At 41.7% G+C, this 18,392-nt stretch overlaps 1 protein-coding gene across 8 annotated transcripts in view; it reads right to left on the reverse strand.

Annotated features, from left to right (window-relative positions):
- Positions 1–18,392, reverse strand: part of TSPAN4 (tetraspanin 4) — a 525,920-nt gene that overhangs the window by 223,879 nt on the left and 283,649 nt on the right. The gene's annotated exons all lie outside the window — the stretch shown is intronic.

An 18,392-nucleotide genomic window follows, 5' to 3' on the forward strand; every position in this document is an offset into this window, starting at 1 on the left:
GCTTCCCTGGAGATTCTGCTTCCCTCTTCATCCCCCATCCCCGCACCCCTAAACTTCAATGACATGCCTGGGCAGCAGCTGAGATGATCCCTTACTGTGGGGAGGTCTGTGTTTCACTTCTTCATTGTTCTGATCCAACACATCACTCACTTGCTTGTCCTGACAGCTAAGTTTCTCTCTCAAATAGCCCCCTCACAGCAGATTCCCAGAACTCCCAATTCAGTGGGGGGGGGGGGGGAGTGCAAAAAATTGCTCTGGAAAGGGCAGGCAACTTCCTCTCCTCACTCTGGGAAGCTCACCCCGTGACCCCGGGCCAGTCGCCATCTCTCAGCCTAGCATAACTCAAAGGGTCGCTGTGAGGATGACATGGGGGTAGGGCATGCATGTTGCCTTCAACTCCACGGAGGAAAAACAGGACATATATGTTATAAATGGATCAATGAAACAAAACATAGAGACTGCATGCCACCTCCACTATACGACTGATCCAACAAAGACCCTGGGTTGGCTATGTGGACAGGACAAGCATGGGTGATACTACTTTGGGCAAGTGAGGGTCGGGGGTGGATATGCTCCCCCCTTATATAACTAAGAAGGGGTACTTCTAGTACTGACTACAGTGGGTAGTCTCTCTATTTACAGGTTAGGGAGCCTCCATCTACACCACCAAACTGGCCAGGTCCGGGGGGGGGGGGCTCTTCCATCTGTTACTTAATTCAGCAAGCAGTAGGGATTTCAGGCTTACATGGGAGGAAAGATTATCTTATGGCCATGGCCCAGGCAAATGACTCAGGGAAAGAAAACCAGATCATGTTCTGCTGCCACGATGGCACATTTTGCCAGTTCTCTTGATTTCATCACAAACAGGACCATTGCTGGTGCTTCCATAAAGCTCTAATGTGCTAGCGTGAAGCATGAACATCAAGAATAGCCCAGACCTGCAGAGAAAAGTGTGGGAAAGCCATACAGGGCAAAGCAAAACCATGGAAAGTAAACACACACAGAGACAGACAGAGAGACAGAGAGACAGACAGACAGACAGACAGACAGAAAGACAGACAGACAGACTTCTCTTCAACTTTCTTTTATTTCTTTTTCTTTTTGAGCCTCTGGAGTCAGCAATACTATAAACAGCTTTCTAAGCTTTGCCTTTATAGTGAACAAAAGTGTAGTGCTGAATTCTTCCTTCTCCCCCCTTTTTTTGTTCAGGGCATTTCACTAATGCTGCATGCATGTCCACCATGGGTGCTATTTTTTGGCACGTTTATACAAGCTTCAGTTGTGAAACTGTGCCTTTGCAGTTCAGTCTGCGTGGTGGTGACTGGCATTGAATATGCACAGCTCATAGTCCTATGGTGTACTAATGTCCCTCGGGATTAGGAATCACTGGTACAATACACACATCACATGAAATATATCATTGGGCAGCAGGAGCAAGTGACTGGTTAGCAATTTAAACACCTTGATGCAGAAAGAACATACACAATCTGAAAGCAGATCTCTTTCCCAAATCATCTTTCTTGGGGAGGCAATCAAAGAGAATTTGGCTTAATTAAACAGTAAAACAGAAAAAGAATAGAAGATAGAATCATTGAATTGTAGAGTTGGAAGGTACCCCCCCCCAAGGGTCATCTAGTCCAACCCCCTGCAATGCAGGAATCTCAGATAAAGGATCCCTAACAGATGGTCATCCAACCTCTGTCTAAAAACCTCCAGTGAAGGAGAGCACACCACCTTCCGAGGTACTGTTCCCCTGTTGAGCAGCTCTTACCATCAGAGAGTTCTTCCCAATGTTTAGTTGGATTCTCTTTTCTTGTATTTTGAATCCATTAATTTGGGTCCTACCCTCTGGAGCAACAGAAAACAGGCTTGCTCCATCTTCCACGTGACAGCCTTTCAGATATTTGAAGATGGTTCTTCAAATCATATCATATCATATCATATCATATCATATCATATCATATCATAATATCACATCATATATCATGATGTTGCAAGCCATCTCTGCAAGGTTATCCTTGCAAGGCATGTACTTGTTTGAACTACAAGGAATTTATTAAAAAGACAGGCAATCAGCTGTTCTCTCTTTCTCCAACCCAAATGGTCTTATCAAACACAAAGATAGATACTGGGTGGGATTAAACTAATGAGTCCTATGAGTGGAAGCCCTGTGGGCTCCTAGAGCTCAGCATGTTGTCCAAACCCAATCTTGCAGTTAAGCTCTCCCCTCACTAATCATGAGCTGGGGCTAGAAACAAACCTTTGCTACAAACCTACAACAAGCATTTGTGTTTTATCTACTTCCTAAATTCCTCCTTCAAATCCAACAAGGCTCCCTGTATACCTGCCTGCCCCTTATCAGCCTCCCCTATCTTTATTTGGTGTCAGACTTTTCTGCTTTTTCTCCAGTTGCCTTAGTACCACCAGCAGGTGACTCCTTATTCTATCCATCCTGATTCCGTTTGTCATCTGTAGATTTAACCAAACAATTGCCAGACCAATCTTAGTGTGATCCTTGTAATTAGCAGTTGTTGTTTTTTCCTTATTCTGTCACAAACAGTTTATTGGATTACTGTGATACTGGCTCTTCATTTCACTGTTAATTCTCTATACATCAATTGTTAAGTTTCCCCCATGGTGCACTGTGAACCTTGATGCAAGCCTGAAACATGTGTAGTTCTGCCTGTTAACACATGTAGTCACTGACAGCAGTAGACACACAGTAAGAGTTCCTAATATATTTCAGTCATATGTCTACTCTGACAACGCACATTACACACTATGCACCATCTTCCTCAGAAACACAAAGATGATTATTATTTCTAATGAGGAATCATAGAATCATAGAATCATAGAGTTGGAAGAGACCACAAGGGCCATCGAGTCCAACCCCCTGCCAAGCAGGAAACACCATCACAGCACTCCTGACATATGGTTGTCAAGCCTCTGCTTAAAGACCTCCAAAGAAGGAGACTCCACCACACTCCTTGGCAGCAAATTCCACTGTCGAACAGCTCTTACTGTCAGGAAGTTCTTCCTAATGTTTAGGTGGAATCTTCTTTCTTGTAGTTTGGATCCATTGCTCCGTGTCCGCTTCTCTGGAGCAGCAGAAAACAACCTTTCTCCCTCCTCTATGTGACATCCTTTTATATATTTGAACATGGCTATCATATCACCCCTTAACCTCCTCTTCTCCAGGCTAAACATGCCCAGCTCCCTTAGCCGTTCCTCATAAGGCATCGTTTCCAGGCCTTTGACCATTTTGGTTGCCCTCCTCTGGACACGTTCCAGTTTGTCAGTGTCCTTCTTGAACTGTGGTGCCCAGAACTGGACACAGTACTCCAGGTGAGGTCTGACCAGAGCAGAATACAGTGGCACTATTACTTCCCTTGATCTAGATGCTATACTCCTATTGATGAGGCCCAGAATTGCATTGGCTTTTTTAGCTGCCGCGTCACACTGTTGGCTCATGTCAAGTTAATGGTCAACCAAGACTCCTAGATCCTTTTCACATGTACTGCTCTCAAGCCAGGTGAATAAGCAGCCCTTGCAAATTATCCATATAAAGAAGCTGAAGTCCTTCACCCATACTAATATCAATAATAAAAAGAAGTGCATATCACATTTGGCTTATTGTGCAAGCCAATTTCAGCTCAGAAGAGTCTCATTGTTAGATGTTTCTATACTCCTCCTGCATGCAGTTACAGCGGCAATGTAATTTATATGCTAGCCATCATGCATGCCGGTGCATCTTCTAACCTGGGAGATCAGCTAAGGTTCAAAGCAGCAGCAATTCAAAGGTACACGTACGGTACAAATGCTCTCACTGTCTAGTACAAAGCATTCAATCAAGCACAAAAATCAGTGTTAACTCTCAATAGGTACTATAGTCCCCGAGACAGCAACCATTTTCAAGGAGTCTTAAAAGCAGAGATTTCAAGGTGGGAGTAAAGAATGGAATTCAAACAATACAATATTAGCTTGTAGAAGTAATAGTCCTATGCTACCATCTCCACAATGTTTATTGTCCGCTCCAGTCTGCCTTTAAAGCAGGTTGATTCAAAGTGACCTCTGTCTCCCATAAACAAAGCAAGAAAAATGAAACAAAGCTGTTATACACTGCTGAAGTTTCTATAAGTAGCTACAACTTCTGTTTCGCACCAACACAGGGCATTTTCACAGGTTACACTAAGAAAAAGAATCTCCCATGCCCTGCATCCTTAAAATAAAAGAAAAAAAGATGAGCAATTGGCAAACTATGTTTTCTTTTTAACAATCCAAAAAGAGCCTTTTGTTGTTGTTGTTGTTTAGTCGTTTAGTCGTGTCCGACTATTCGTGACCCCATGGACCAGAGCACGCCAGGCACTCCTGTCTTCCACTGCCTCCCGCAGTTTGGTCAGACTCATGTTTGTAGCTTCAAAGACACTATCCAACCATCTCGTCCTCTGTCGTCCCCTTCTCCTTGTGCCCTCCATCTTTCCCAACATCAGGGGCTTTTCCAGGGAGTCTTCTCTTCTCATGAGGTGGCCAAAGTATTGAAGCCTCAGCTTCACGATCTGTCCTTCCAGTGAGCATTCAGGCCTGATTTCCTTAAGAATGGATGCATTTGATCTTCTTGCAGTCCATGGGACTCTCAAGAGTCTCCTCCAGCACCATAATTCAAAAGCATCAATTCTTCGGCGATCAGCCTTCTTTATGGTCCAGCTCTCACTTCCATACATCACTACTGGGAAAACCATGGCTTTAACTATACGGACCTTTGTTGGCAAGGTGATGTCTCTGCTTTTTAAGATGCTGTCTAGGTTTGCCATCGCCTTTCTCCCAAGGAACAGGCGTCTTTTAATTTTGTGACTGCTGTCACCATTTGCAGTGATCATGGAGCCCAAGAAAGTAAAATCTCTCACTGCCTCCATTTCTTCCCCTTCTATTTGCCAGGAGGTGATGGGCCCAGTGGCCATGATCTTTTTGATGTTGAGCTTCAGACCATATTTTGTGCTCTCCTCTTTCACCCTCATTAAAAGGTTCTTTAATTCCTCCTCACTTTCTGCCATCAAGGTTGTGTCATCTGCATATCTGAGGTTGTTGATATTTCTTCCGGCAATCTTAATTCTGGCTTGGGATTCATCCAGCCCAGCCTTTCGCATGATGAATTCTGCATATAAATTAAATAAGCAGGGATATAAATTAAATATGCAGCCTTGTCGTACTCCTTTCCCAATTTTGAACCAATCAGTTGTTCCATATCCAGTTCTAACTGTAGCTTCTTGTCCCACATAGAGATTTCTCAGGAGACAGATGAGGTGATCAGGCACTCCCATTTCTTTCAGAACTTGCCATAGTCAAAGGCTTTTGCATAGTCAATGAAGCAGAAGTAGATGTCTTTCTGGAACTCTCTAGCTTTCTCCATAATCCAGCGCAAGTTTTAATTTGGTCTCTGGTTCCTCTGCCCCTTCGAAATCCAGCTTGCACTTCTGGGAGTTCTCGGTCCACATACTGCTTAAGCCTGCCTTGTAGAATTTTAAGCATAACCTTGCTAGCGTGTGAAATGAGTGCAATTGTGCGGTAGTTGGAGCATTCTTTGGCATTGCCCTTCTTTGGGATTGGGATGTAGACTGATCTTCTCCAATCCTCTGGCCACTGCTGAGTTTTCCAAATTTGCTGGCATATTGAGTGTAGCACCTTGACAGCATCATCTTTTAAAATTTTAAATAGTTCAGCTGGAATACCATCACTTCCACTGGCCTTGTTATTAGCAGTGCTTTCTAAGGCCCATTTGACTTCACTCTCCAGGATATCTGGCTCAAGGTCAGCAACCACACTACCTGGGGTGTACGAGACATCCATTTATTTCTGGTATAGTTCCTCTGTGTATTCTTGCCACCTCTTCTTGATGTCTTCTGCTTCTGTTAGGTCCTTTCCACTTTTGTCTTCTATTATGGTAATCTTTGTACGAAATGTATGAAACAAAATAGAATGGTTGTGCATAAAGGAAGATAACCTGGCTCTAGAGACTTCCAATGCATGCATGGGAATAGAAGATCTCTGCTGGATCAGAACAAAGGCCAATGTAGTCCAGCATCCTGTAATCACAGTGGCCAATCACATGTCTATGAGGCTGGCATCCTCTTGGCCTTGGTACTACCTTTCCTTACCTATGGTATACAATCTATCTTAGCTTCCATTATTGTGGTTTTTAATAACCTCCAAGCATTCTGGAGAGATTTGACCATATTGTCTTTCTTTTTCATTTTACCAATCCTCTCATTTTTGAGATGTTTCCTCTTTTGAAGTCAAACGTTTTAGCAACTGTCCACTTACATAAATGTTGAATTTGATAGCACTGTGGTTGCTGTTTCCAATGATTCATCCACACTTACATACTATATTGCAGCAGATTCTGGGCACCATTTAATATCAAGTTCAGAGTTGCCACCCCTTTGGTTGGTTCCATGACCAACCAACTGTTCTAAGGCATCTTTACTCTCTTTACAATCAATTACTCTCATTATATATAAGGGTCTGGTGATTTCTGTTTCAGTGTATCTGAAGAAGTGTGCATGAACATGAAAGCTTATACCTAAAACTACTCAGTTGGTCTCTTAGGTGCTGCATTATAATTTTTAAATTCTTTTGGAAAGATTCTTTTAAAGACTATCTTAGATCATATAACTTTTTTGAAGACTTGATTCTTTTAAGGGAGTTCTTAGGTTTTTAAGAAGAGTCTTTTTAACTATCTTTTTAAAGAATTGTTTTAATTTATTTTGACTACGACAGACCAACACGGCTACCTACTTGTTTCAAGGCATCTAGATTATCAATAAATTGTACCTCTTTGGCATAACCTTGACACACATCTACCCAGTCTGCGTGGGATTGCTTGAACCCATCAATTACTACAATATTTCCTTCTTTTGACATCTCCTTGATGTCATTCTCCTTCTCAAGATCACACTGGGCATTTTGGTCAATGGGGTGGAGGGGCAATGATAGCACTTTCCCAGAACTTAATTAATACTGGGGGCTTGTATCATCATCCTTAGCAATTATTTGGAAGAGTTTTGCTGCCCTGCAGTTTCCAGATTGTTGGGCTCTATGTTTTCTTTGATGTACAGGGTGACACCACCTTCAACATGCCTGTCTTATAGTGTTTGCATCCAGAAATAATGCCATACTGCTTTTCTCCATTCCCCAGATTTCCATTATACTTGCTATTGCTATTGCTATGCTTTCCTTTAAAACCCAGTCCTCCAGCTCATCCATCTTGGCTCAAAGGCTTCTAGAATTAGCATATAAATCCCTATGAATGGTGTCAGTCTCCAAATGCCTCTGGCATATGCATTTTGCCTATCTGTGATTGGGCCTCTTTGAACTGCTGTCACATCCTTCTGAACATTTGTTGCCTGGTTTCTCCAGTTTGGACGTGTGTGTGTGTGTGTGTGTGTGTGTGTGAAGCAATCCTATGCATTTTTACAAAGGAGTATTGGAGCTTACACCTACTTTTCCATAAGGAAAAGTTAACAAAGCAATGACAACCACACCAGTTTGATTAATTCTCATGATGTCATATAATGGAAATCATACTGAACTGAACTTTGTTCAGCTGAACAGGTTATTAGCTTCCCTGATGAAAGTCCTGGTCTGAGGAATAACTTTTAAAAATTAACTTTGGCAACAGCAGATTTTATCCGTGCCTCATTAAAAATGTTTATTCCATTTAAAAGTAGGCGGCCAGTGTGGCAATAAGCTCAAAGAGCATGAATTTGATGGTAAAGCACATTGAAAAATGATGGGCATTCCAAACTATAATCAGCTTATAAATAAAGTTTCACTGGAGCAGTTAACATTAAAATGGAAACATGAAACAATCTGGTGGTTTAGTGAAAACTATCTGAAAGAAAAACAATACATAAAAATAATACTAAACATTAACATGAAAGAGGAATGCACTGGAATCAGAGGAAACAAACCCAAGAAGCCAGCTGCCTAGCGTGCAATCAGTACTTCCCCCTTTCTTCCTGGATGTGGCTTCTCTCATCCAAAAATACCTTCAGAACACAGCAGGGGTTCTTTTTCTCCCTGACAACTCTGAAGCCACTCAAATGGAAGAAAAGAAGTTCCCCTTCTGATGAATATTCACAGAGGGGTGTTTGCTTTCCTGGGATGCTGCACACAAGCTTCTGTATGCAGACTCATGGTTTTCCATGCATGCATGCATGCATGGCATGCTTGGTTTCAGAAGAAAATGGCAAGGTTCACTGCATGTAAAGAATTTGGTCCGAGGAATGTAATACGCTATATATAAATTGGTCACATATAGACTTGGAAACTACTCTTGCTACATATTGTACTGTAATACACACACAGCAAAACACTGGTACATTTAAAAAACAACTTATTAGAAAGCAAGTATGTGTGTTTTGGCCTCTATTAACTTTAGTTTCAGCTTTCCTGGTGGAAAAGAGATGGCTTCTTCATAATTACAAACCTTGCCCCTCTGTGTGTTGGTAGGGAATAATTCTTTGGAATCAAGCCAAGACAAATAGCTGCCAGGGGCAGTAAAAAAAGAAGCAAAATGAAGTGACTTAAGTCCATCTCTCTTACACACACACAAAGCACTGGAAGTGTTTCTGATGAAGGTGAATAAAATAAACCGACATTTGAACCTTGTTGAATGCCATCAGTTTGGTAATCTCAGAAATGGTATAGCCCTCTAAACTGGAATTTTAAATGGCAAATGTAAATTAGGTCAACTTCTGTCACTGGTTCCTTTTATAGAATGTTTCCTTTCTTAACCTGGATTAATGTATGGGCAGAAAAAATGAGTTTATTCATTCTCCTGGTAGGAAGAATTGTGTAGTTGGTTAGAGATGTCATACATGAAGGAAGAGGGGGAACACACACACCCCGACACAGCTACACACGTATGACAACCACAGAATATATTGACTATGCATATTTCGATTAATCGTCAAACAGAAAAAAGTAACTCATGAACGAGCACTAGAGCAAAACATATGTGCAATATATATTTCATGTGTCTGGTCTTATATAGCTACTACTTTCACATTTTTCTGTCCCCCAGCACTGGCCACTTTAGGAAAAAATCTTAAATTATCAACATTCTGGAACAGAGCATATTTCTTCTTTTGACAGTATCAGTACAAACTGTAAAGCAAAAAAATGAATGGAAGTTACAGGAGAACAGTGTTCGGTGGATTGGAGCCATTTTTATTTTGAGACAACAATGTCAACCCTTTTGGGGTGGGGGCCTATTTTGTGGCCAAAAGGTAGGTTAGAAATCGTCATACAAGGTCCTGTGCATGAGGAAGTTTGTATACTTTTGCCATGGAACTATGATGTGAAGAAAGTTAAATACACATATGACGATTTTCAGAAGTTGAAAGAGGAAGAAGAGCTCAAATACCTGCCATATTCTGAGTTCTGTTTGTTGGTCTGCCAACCATGTAGAACTGACAGCAGCCCCAGGGAGACACACAACTCTCCATCTCACTGCAGGTGCTATACTAAAATGGCAGCTGGGTCAGTCCCGTGTGTGACACAGGGTACCCATAAGAATGCTTTCAAAAACAGAAATACCAAACTTGCATCCAAAACACTTTTACATCTGGAAAATGACCACCAAATATTTCCTAACCTTGTTGAAATCAACATCAACATTCCTTTTCTGACATTTACATCCGAGGATCCAGCTTTAGTGCAGGAAAGTGCATCTTTGCAGTTTCAGATACAGGGCAGTTTCTATAGTCAATACATATTACAAGGTGGGGTGGAAGTGTTTTGCTCTAGTAATAGTGAAGGATTCAAAGTCCATTTCCCTCTGCTGATTTCTTATTCTCTTCACATTCTGACAGGAGCTGAATGTGTGAATATACTTCACTGACAGGTGTGGCATGTGAGAGGATATAAAAGCTCTACCTGCGGATTTGATCTGTGATAGCTCATGCACCATGTGAAGCTGAATCCATTAACATGATGAACATAGAGCTTCTTACAGGTACTGGTTTTTGGATTTGTTTTTCAGACCTAAATTGTTTTAATTGTAAATTGTTTTCAGTATGTTTATACTATAAGCTTCCTTGGAAGCCCTTTTAACAACAAAAACAACAAAAACAACTATTATTATTATTATTATTTACTTATACCCCGCCCATCTGGCTGGGTTTCCCCAGCCACTCTGGGCGGCTCCCAATAGAATATTAAAAACACGATAAAACATCAAACATTAAAAACTTCCCTAAACAGGGCTGCCTTCAGATGTTTTCTAAAAGTCCAATAGTTGTTTATTTCCTTGACATCTGATAGGAGGGTGTTCCATAGGGTGGGTGCCACTACTGAGAAGGCCCTCTGCTTGGTTCCCTGTAACCTCACTTCTCGCGGGGAGGGAACTGCCAGAAGGCCCTTGGTGCTGGATCTCAGTGTCCGGGCAGAATGGGGGTGGAGATGCTCCTTCAGGTATACTGGGCCAACGCCATTTAGGTCTTTAAAGTTCAGCACCAACACTTTGAATTGTGCTCGGAAACGTACTGGGAGCCAATGTGGGACCTTCGGGACCGGTGTTATATAGTCTTGGTGGCTGCTCCCAGTCACCAGTCTAGCTGCCACATTCTTGATCAGTTGTAGTTTCCAGGTCACCTTCAAAGGTAGCCCCACGTAGAGTGTGTTGCAGTAGTCCAAGCAGGAGATAACTAGAACATGCACCACTAACAGTCTATAAATATAGTAGTCTATAAATATAGTAGTCTATAAATATAGTAAATATTAAACACAATCATGTCTAACACATTTCCTACAGTAAGCATGCCCTTGAGTGTTATGATGAGAGAAGAGATTCTATGTCAAATATGTGCCATAACTTCATACTTACCTACCATATCAGAGTCAGACATTGTGTCTCTTGGGATGAGTAAAACACTTCTTGCCTTTTGTATTTGCTCTTTCTTTGGGGCCAGGAGAGCTAACATAAGCCATGCCACCACCATTTTATTTTATTTATCTGTCTCATTAAAGTTCTCATCCAGCAAACAAACTGCAGTGAAAGAAATATGTTCTTTGCAACACTGCGTCCAATTTCTGGGAGAGGGAGATGGTGCTAGCAGGCAAGCAGGCACTAAAAGGACTCTGCAGGATTAGTGGTCAATTATTTAAGAGGCCCCAAAGACTACTTTTTATTGCAAATTAAATAAAAAGTACTCTGTGATGACATTAATTTCATATAGCACACCTTTATCAACAACAACAGTATTCAAATGACTGCACTCTGGATGGCAACAGCTCAAATACTGGGGCAAGTGGGGAGAGGCAGAAACACCTTGTTGTTTTTCCAAGAGAGGAAAAATCCACTTTAATTCTTGGCCAAAAGAATTATGAGCTACACTTCTGAGTAGTCATGTTCCGCTTCCACAAAAGGGAAACAGTCAATTGGTACAAATGGTAAGGAGCTAGAATGGAGGGTATGAGAAATCTAGGTTCAGATTCAAAATTGGCTAAACTTCCTTCCTGGGTTTGGTAAATTAAGATTGGTTCACACATCCTTTTTTCTTAAGTTGTGAAGTCAAGCTGACATTCCCAGTAGGTTTGGGTATGCTGTATGGATCTTGTGGATGTTTCGTTCAGATCACACTCTACTAGATTTTTGGCAAGAGAGTTGAACAGGCACATGCCGAGTGGTGACCTGATTATGTGTGGCAACATTCGCAAGCCTAATTCAACACACAGAAATCTTTTTTAAAAGTCAACTTGCATTAACTTTGCAACACAAAAACCACATGAATTAGCTTCTCCCCGAACATCACTGCAACATTTCCCACTCTGTGGCTGTCTTATTCACTCTGTGAAAATGCAGGACAAAACCACTTTGATCAGACACTAACAACGATGGACCACAGTGTGCTCTAGAGCAAAACACACACACACACACACACACACACACACAAAACCCAGCCATACGGTCACTATTTACAACAAAAATTTGTCCTGCCAATTGGGACCAAGTTTGCTGAAAAGAGTAGGAAGCAGGGGTTTGTGTAGATGTTTCTTGCTGTGTGTAAGACCTGGGTACTGGCTTCGTTTTTCCTTCCTTCTATGGGTTTTCTTTTTAGAGAATCCTCTTAACTATAGGTGCTAACCTCTCATCCAGGTTTCAAGAGCCTTTGCCTTTGGCATGGCAACTCTATCCCCTTTTGAGTCAGTAAGCAATCATTCATTTTGTGGATGTCTGTATTGGTGCCACACCTACATCTCTATGGATGACTGAAACCAATCCTTCCTTTGCACTGGCTGTGATTCCCAGACCTTTCATTATCTTGAGCCAATGCACTTGCCTCCCCTTAGAAAGCAGATTGTGCTGCTTGCTCAATATCCATTAGCAACAATAGCCAGAAGGGACATAATTTCCCCACTGCAGTTAATGGACTCCTGGCAAATATCTTTAGCAATAACAGTATACACAGAGACTCCCTACCTTGGCATTGTAGAGGAGGGGAGGCTAGAGAAGGCTCTATACATGTTAGTCACACCCACCTAGTTCTTCCAGAGTCATGTACTGCATTTTTATGGACATACTGGTCCATGACCCAACTTTATATTTTAGCACTTTTCAGAATTTAGACATACTTGGAGCAGTGTTCCAAGAACCATAATTTCTGAATCCTATGCACCTGTTTTCTTAACTATAATTTTGTCTTGGTAGACAATACATTGAAGTTAACTTGAGTATTTTGGGCCGTAATTATTGAATAGCCATAATAACATGTAAACAGAAGCACACATCAAGGCAAAAATTAGACAGTATGTTTCAAACATAATTTTAATATGAATTTTTAGAGCTAAACTGTTCATTGCCATCATTGTGGGGGGCAGGGGAGGACTGAATAAAAATTAGGTGAAGAAAAGCCTTTGCTCATATGGGAGTAATTCTTCCATAGCTGGATGAACTATGTAACTCCAGTTTATCCATACCTTTTCTTAATAAAGCACTGAGGACATCAGAAAATTAATAACCAACGAAAGGTAAAACAGGGGATAGCCCCAGTTTCATAGGTACAAGATCCAATCGATCTGCTATTCTTGCATCAATCTAACTTCCTCTGACGTTCCTGAGCAGCCACAGCAACCCGCCCCCCAACTCCACAGCACTAAAGCTATTTTAGACAATTCAGATACAAAATGCTGATGATCTAATAGGCTTTCAACTTCATTCCAGGTACAGTATGTAAGATGAAATATAATAGATAATTACACATATTTTTGATGGGTCAAGCTCCACAGAGAGTTATTCAATTTCTTTAGCTTGCTTTACAACATACAAAAACCTGAAAGGGGATCTGAAAAGCACACAAATGCACGTTTAACAAATGGGGAGTTTTTAATGCCCAAATGGAAACTAGGCACAAAACTCTCTATGCTTTCAGTAAGAGCTACAAGACAATTTGTCCTTTGTGCCTTTGAAAATCTCCACCAATCTAATTAATGCTTAATGCAAACATTTCTTCCCATAGCTAGATTGTAAATTATTCAGTACTATTGTGGCTTTGAGAATTCACTCTTAGAAGTTGCTATTCTCCCTGTGTTTAGGTCCCAATAGGCACAAGGATTTTTCTTTCTGCTCTTGAAACAGATGACTTCCAAAATGGCTTTATTAACATTTCCAGCTCAAATAACACTATTCATGGTGGTGATGGGGCACAGATATTGTGGTTGTGCATCAAGGCCCCAATATGCAGTTCAAAGTAGAGATGAAAGAGCACCCCCATGTTTGCAATGAAAGGGGTCTGGACTTTGTACACATAACAAACAAGCATACACAAAGTCCCTGGGCACTCAAGAACTGCTCACTACCCTCCTGCTGCCTTCTCTGCCTTCCCCTCCCCGAAAGCAGAGAGGTTTACCTTCAGGTAGGCAAACAGGGGAAGGTGCATGGCTCAGTGGCAGAGCAGCTGCTTTGCATGCAGAAAGTTCCAGGTTCAATCCCTGTCATCTGCAAGTAGAGCTGGGAAGAATTCCTGCCTAAAGCCCTAGAAGGCCCCTGCAGTCAGTCAGTGCAGATGATTCAGTCAATCTCAGTATAAGGCTGCTCCCTATGTCCCTCTGAAAAATAAAAGGCAGAGGTGGCTGTGGGAATGACCTTTTCCTGCTGGGAATTGGCATATACAAGTCAGAAGCTGGAAAATAGGAGTGCCAAACCAAAAAAAAGGACATTCTGGGATGCAAACAGAAGCCGGGATTGGCTTCTGCGATTCCGGGGTGTCCTGCTTAAAACAGGACATGCAAAATGTGAAGCCAAACCATGGCTTGGCTCAACACAGCACAGCAGCAAAACAACTAGGGAGGAGCAAAGTGGTCTCAATCTCATCCCCAGGAGCCCACATGCTTGCACATACTAAAAGTATGGTTTGGCTCAGCATGATGTGCAATCCAGGTCAATATCAGGAAAGGAGTGTACAAAGCAGGGGAGTTCCCAAAAGCATCAAGGAACCTAACAGGAAAAGTCCCAGCTTCCCACACCCCTCAATATACCAAAGGCCCTGCTGATATCCATTTGAGGTGTAGAGGTTAGGCCAAGTTCTCAAAAGGAAAGCATACAGAGGTGTTTTCTCTTTGTGTGCTTACTGTAAGGTTAGCAGATTTTTTCCAATGAATCCGGGGACACCTTTCAACTTCCTACTAAATAGATAGATTTTGTCAGGGAACTGATTTGTAAATCCGGGGACTGTCCCCGGGAAATAGGGATGTCTGGTAACCTTAGCTTAGTGGGCAACCAAAAAGCAGGAGCAGGAAGAGTAGACCTGGGTTTCATTCTTTTTGATATATTTGGAAGTGCCCTGGAAAGGGCACATACCTATAAAATACCAGGAGACTGTTAAAAGATCTTCCAAGCACCTAGGTGGTCCAATTGTGTCCTATCTGTTGGGAAAATAAGTTTACTGGTAGTACAAAACTTGTGTCCCTATTTGTTACTGAGAGTATTCTTAACTGCTCAAATTGTTTATAGTTTACAATTATATTCACCAAGTTGGCATTCTTTTGTTTGGGTGGTAGTTTTCCCTACTTGTGCAAGGACACATACAAAGAGATTAATTGTAGTTTTCCCCAATAACAAACAATGAGGAACAATGATAATTGCTCTTGTTTGTGAGCCTGTACATGTGGCAGAAAGCACCGCTCCATGGATTAAAACACACAGAGATTCTAGTGTATGCATTAAACACACAAGTCCATCCTGGGACTTTATTCTATGCAAAACACTAACAGCAGATTAACTGAAGCTCACAGGTTTTTTATTGTTATGCACTAAAGCTAGAATCCTGCAGTTTGAACTGGTACTGCAGAAGAATGGACAAAGGTATTCTTCCTGCCCTCTGCCTGTTGGCCTAGCAGGCTTTGGTCCTCAGCCAGCCCCAAAGCAGCAGTTCATATTATTCCGGTATAATGGATGCCAAAGAACTGCAGGTGCTTAACTGCTGGGCTGCAAATGATTCCTCCTCCTCCTCAGCAGCATCTCTGGCAGAGTTCAGGCCCTTCCTTCCGGAAGGCAAACAGCCAAGGTGTTCCAGAGGTCATCTCACACTGTTAGCTTCAGCTTCTGATCCATATTCACCGTGAATGCCCATTGCATTACAAAAAGGCCATTGTTATGTTTACTATTTCTTCCTGAGCGGTAATGGGCATTGGATGGATACTGCAGCCAAGGCCAGCTTTACTATAATCTTCCCTGTGCAGTAAACACAATTGTTAAATGTGTCTGGGGGTTTTTCATTATAAGCTGTTCTTCAGTTGCTTATACCTCTGGTGTTGTACATACCTCTAAGACTGAGTACTTCTCAAACAGATGGGAAGAACAACTATGGATGGGTACTGAAGAATGGGATAGAGATTGCCACAGGTTCCCCAAGGTTCCCCAAAGACAACTCCCTGGAACAAGGTTCAGAGCAGGCAACAACTATGAATAACTTGAAACCTGAATGGAGATTTTAAAAGCAAAGCAAAAAAAAATCCCCAAACACAGTATCTCTCCCTGCCTTTTCCCAACTACAGAAAATGTACTTCCAGTAAAGTGATGGCTACCAGATAGCACGCAGAAGGAATCCTGCCTGGCCTGAACCTGATGTACGTATCTCCTGTATCTGTTACAGCTGCAGACACAGACATGAAAATATATACAGGCTAGAAAGGCAATAGCAAAGGGGGGGGGGGCAAAAAAGTATTATATATTGAAGTGGGTTCCTTTGCAGGTTATTCTGCAGGGTGACACAAACTACCAAACATCCACACAAGGCTAACATTATATACAATGCATTTATTATTATTCTAATTGATATTACTGCTGCTTGTTGGAAGATGTAAGATCTGTAGTCCCTGCAGTTGGAGATTCTGTGGCATCTGGCTGGCTTGTTAAATATTGCCCTTTATGTGCTGCAGCATCATTCCAGCAGATTGTTAGCTGCTGCAGTAGTTGTAATATTTCTGAGTTGATAGCCTGTGGTTGGTGGGTGGGCAGAATCTAGCCAAGATTTCTGTTTGTGATGGATGCAGGACACACAATGCTACAGATGAGGAATGGGGAACCTATGGCCCTCTGTATGTTGCTAGACTGCAACTCCCATAACCCATCAGCCATGCTGGCTGGGGCTGATGAAGGCACGAGCTGCAACTATAGGAGCTGCAGATATTTTATGTAACTGTTAAAATCACTTTGACATATGATTCGGCTTAAAAGTGACTGCGTCAAAAAATAGTTTTCTTAGCACTGAGCCTAATTTTAAACTTTTGAGAATGTACCATTCAAAATGTAGTTGAGGCTGAAATTTAGGAGGTCCGAAGTGTGCACACCATTTTAGAGGGAGTGGCGCCATCAGTACACAATAACAACCCCCAACACAAAAAGCTGTATCATTTTCCTCCTTGAAAAAATCTCTAAAATGCATATTCAGTTAGCCCTTAAAAAAAAAATCCATCTGCAATGTCAAAAAAACCGGTCTGTAAACTTATCTTAAACTTTTATCTGAACCTTTTGGATATCCCCAAGGCCATCTAGGTAAATTAGATCATAACACATGAAAAAGAGCTACCAAGCTTGTACAAGCCAGCAACAGAGAGAAAGCACACAGGATTGAAAGTCAGTGCGTTTGGCTGCTATTCGCAGCTCCAATCTGCCACTTGACAGGCTGCAGTGTGGCTTTAGGGAAGTCATTTCACCACTGTCTATTTGGTACATTAGACAGCAAACCCTTTAGGGCAGGAAGTGTCCATCACTCACTACACAGAGGCACCTTGTGGAGGCACAACAGTGGCTTTCTGATCACGGCACAAGCCTCCAATTGCTACCACAGCAGAAACGGCAAACATGCCAAAAAGGAACCTGGTATTTCACAATTAGCCGAGGACAATAACTGCAACTTCAAAGAGGCAAATTGCCAAGTGAGAATGGCAATGGGCCACATTTCAACTGTAGTAACTGGTGCCAGCAAGCTGCTATCCAGAGTGGAAGGTCAGCTTTACTGTTAATTGCTCTTGTAACAACTAACAGCCTTAATTACAGTGTTTTATAGTTTTACTATAAGAACAATTATATGTTGACAGTCACCCTTAACATTGATTATTTTGTAGTTGGCTGGGACACCAGCTGAGGCAGAAGAAATATCCCAGTATAAATCCACTCTGATTGAGTGATAGAGATTTGAAACGGAGTGAACAGCCCTTTCTATTGGCAAAGTAAATCGAGAGCCTTTACATTTCTAATAGCATCAACCTCATCTCCAATCAGCCTGGTGCAAAGGAAATAATTGGAAACAGCATGTTGCTTCACAGGCACACAACTAATCAGAAGAGTCCCTTTATTTCTTAGGGCTTGTTACACTTCAGCTCTTGACACTGGGAGGTAACTGTTGCAGTCATCTCCAGGTAGCTGCAAGCCTATCACTAAGCCAGTGATACACACTTCGGAGGCTCAATAGTTACTGTGTTTATCTGAGAAGAGGTGGTGACCACCCCAAAGGAAAGCTCAATTCTCAGGATGAACGCAACAAACACATAATGCGGGGGGGGGGGGGGACATATAAACTGCAAGGATTCTGCTTTGAGATATCAAGTTATTTAGAGATGGAATTTGTTTTCCACACCTGTTCAGCTATTAGCACCTATTTTATCAGAACCAGCAGCATTTGGAAAATAAAAAAGGAATTTTTCTAAAGTTCACACTTCAATAACCAAGCCATGGCATTTTAGTTTCAATCAACTCTTAAAGTCCTTCTAAACTGGGCTCAAAAGGGCAAATTGCATAATTATTATTTATGAGATAACAATAGAATTTTTGAGATACACACTCCCATATATTTAATATGTTTGGGACAAACTGTAAACCTTGACTGCACCTA

The sequence above is a fragment of the Podarcis pityusensis genome (assembly GCF_964106645.2).
Source record: "Podarcis pityusensis genome assembly, chromosome: 1".
NCBI classification, from domain to species: domain Eukaryota; kingdom Metazoa; phylum Chordata; class Lepidosauria; order Squamata; family Lacertidae; genus Podarcis; species Podarcis pityusensis.